The sequence below is a fragment of the Odocoileus virginianus genome, chromosome 10 (assembly GCF_023699985.2).
Source record: "Odocoileus virginianus isolate 20LAN1187 ecotype Illinois chromosome 10, Ovbor_1.2, whole genome shotgun sequence".
NCBI classification, from domain to species: Eukaryota; Metazoa; Chordata; class Mammalia; order Artiodactyla; family Cervidae; genus Odocoileus; species Odocoileus virginianus.
This window is the reverse complement of record NC_069683.1, coordinates 31,708,562-31,711,812: the sequence shown is the minus strand read 5'-3', so window position 1 is coordinate 31,711,812 and position 3,251 is coordinate 31,708,562. Positions and strand designations below refer to the sequence as shown.

The 3,251-nt window shown below is 38.7% G+C and overlaps 1 pseudogene; it reads right to left on the bottom strand.

Annotated features, from left to right (window-relative positions):
* Positions 1-616: 616 nt before the first annotated feature.
* On the bottom strand, positions 617-1,609 carry LOC110139287 (olfactory receptor 5P4-like; annotated as a pseudogene).
* Positions 1,610-3,251: the final 1,642 nt, after the last annotated feature.

The window sequence follows — 3,251 nt, the reverse complement described above, 5'->3', positions numbered from 1 at the left end:
GAAACCAAGTCTTCCATAGAAAGTAACCTGCACTGTCAACACCACCATCAATTGCATTCCTAGTTGAGTACATGATGTCTTTTGAGATGTTAATTTATAAGATGACTTTTTAAACTGTATAATTTAACAGAAGAAAAAGGAACATCCTCTAATCAGACTCTATAAAGAATGAACAGAGAAGATAAGAAGTAAAAATTTATTCCCTAGATATCCTCATCCTGAAATATATACATTTCATTTGAACCTAGCTGATTTTCATGAAAATGCTGTACTCTGTGACTCTAGAAAATTATAAGTTAAAGTTGGTATTAATCAGTGTTTGGGCATTTTATGTTTAAGATAGGCTTTCACATAAAATGATAAGACTAAAGGACAACATAAATACTTATCACATATGTTTTTTAATATTTATTTATTTATTTGGCTGGGTCTTAATTGCAGCACACAGGATCTTTGATCTTTATTGCAGCATGCAGTATCATTAGTTGGCGGCATGCAGGATCTTTGGTTGCAGCATGTGAACTCTAAGATGCAGCATGTGGGGTCATTCCCTAACCAGGTCCTCCTGCATTGGGAGTGTAGAGTCTTAGCCACTGAATCACCATGGAAGTCCCCATCAAAAGTTCTTGAAATTATTTTTTTTGCCATTTCTGGATTCATGTTGCATTTGTTTCAATGACTGATGCATTCTAGTCATCAGTTTTCTCATGGCCTCTTTCACCTCTTTGTTCCTCAGACTGTAGATCAGAGGGTTCAACATGGGGATCACCACTGTGTAGAAGACAGATACCACTTTAATATGGTCAGGTGAGTAGCTTGACTTTGGTATGACATAAACAAATGTGACTGTCCCATAAAACAAAGTGACTGCTGTGAGGTGGGAAGTGCAAGTAGAGAAGGCCTTGGACCTTCCCTCTGTAGAGTGCATCTTCAGGATTGAGTGGAGGATGTATAGATATGAAACAATTATGGTAAACAGTGTGATTACAATGATTGACCCAGCTGAGATGGCAGGAGATATTTCAGCAACATAAACGTGGGAACAAGAGAGCTTCACTAGTGGTGGTAGGTCACAGAAGAAATGGTTGATTTTATTTGGTCCACAGAAAGTCAGGCTCAGTAAACATCCAATAAATGACGAAGCATTCACGCATCCTCCCAGGTAGGAAGCAATCAGTAAGATGACGCAGACCCTGGGAGACGTGTGTGTAGAGTATAGAAGTGGGGAACAGATGGCCACGTAGCGATCATAGGCCATGGCAGCCAACAGGAAGCACTCAGCTCTTCCAAAGATAACATCAGATCCAAGCTGAGCTATACAGCCAGCAACTGGGATAGTAATTCTTACTTCTAGGAAGCTCACAATCATAATAGGTGTGACTGATGAGGATTAACCAATGTCCACAAAGGCCAGATGGCTGAGGAATAGATATATCAGGGTGTGAAGCTGAGGGCTTCTGTGAATTAATGTGATTATGCTGAGATTGCCCAATATGGTAGCAACATAGATTCCTAGAAAAAACACAAAGAAGATGGAGCAAAGTGTAGGATGCTCTGTTAACCCCAAAAGAATGAATTCTGTCACCATTGTGTGGTTTCCAATCTCCATCTTACTTGGAATGATGCCTTTTGAAATGAAAACCAGTGGATATTAAATTAAATGGAATGATCTCATAATTTATCTAATTACTTTGCCAGCCAACCTATCAAAAAAATCAGAACATTGATCTCAATTTAGTCTAATGCTTATACTTTACAAAATATTCCCAAATGTATTTATATTATGCATGATTTGAGAATATTGATGTACATTATCTTAAGTCCAAAGATACAAAAAAGACCAATGGCTCATATTGGAACAGAGTGAGCACTCACATTTGGATCATTTGATCAAAGCAATGATGTTTGGAAATTTGATGAGAACCAGAGGTGAAACACAATCACTTTGCTAGTATTTAACAAGATCCATATTTTTATTATAATTATATTATAATATAACTAATATAATGTAATATTGTTTAAACAATATCTGTTTCTTGGTCACATTGGCCACTCTTAGCCCACTCACAGGTGAGACTGTGAATAGTACATGCCAATACATGATGAAAGGAAATGCCCTGTTTCTCTTCTGAATCAAATTAAATTACCAGTGGATCATACCCCTTTCTCTTCCATTAAGAGATGTATTAAGTGATGTATTAGTTTAATACATTTTGAAGGAGGTCACCATTAACTTCATTACCTCACCATGGTTTGGTCTCATATCAAACAACAGAGAGGGAGCACAGCCCCGCCCATCAACAGAAAACTGGATTAAAGATTTACTGAGCATGGCCCCGCCCATCAGAACAAGAACCAGTCTCCCCCACAGTCAGTCTCTCCCATCAGGAAGCTTCCATAAACCACCTATCCTCATCCCTCAGAAGGCAGACAGAATGAAAAACACAATCACAGAAAACTAATCAAACTGATTACATGGACCACAGCCTTGTCTAATTAAATGAAACTATGAACCACCCATAGTTCTGACAAAACGTGGTCCACTGGAGATGGGAATAGCAAACCACTTCAGTATTCTTGCCTTGACAACCCCATGAACAGTATGAAAAGGCAAAAAGATAGGACACTGAAAGATGAACTCCCCAGGTTAGTAGGTGCCCAATATGCTACTGGAGATTGGTGGAGGAATAACTCCAGAAAGAATGAAGGGATGGAGCCAAAGCAAAAACAACTCCCAGATGTGGATGTGACTGGTGATGTAAGTAAAGTCCGATGCTGTGAAGAACAGTATTGCATAGGAACGTGGAATGTTAGATCCATGAATCAAGGCAAATTAGAAGTGGTCAAACAGGAGATGGCAAGAGTGAACATCAACATTTTAGGAATCAGCAAACTAAGATGGACTGGAATGGGTGAATTTAACTCAGATGGCCATTATTTCTACTACTGTGGGCAGGAATCCCTTAGAAGAAATGGAGTAGCCATCATGGTCAACAAAAGAGTCTGAAATGCAGTACTTGGATGCAATCTCAAAAATGACAGAATGATCTCTGTTCATTTCTAAGGCCAACTATTCAATATCATGGTAATCCAAGCCTATGCCCCGAACAGTAATGCTGAAGAAGCTAAAGTTGAATGGTTCTAAGAAGACCTACAAGACCTTTTAGAACTAACACCCCAAAAAGATGTCCTTTTCATTATAGGGGACTGGAATGCAAAAGTAGGAAGTCAAAAAACACTTGGAGTAACAG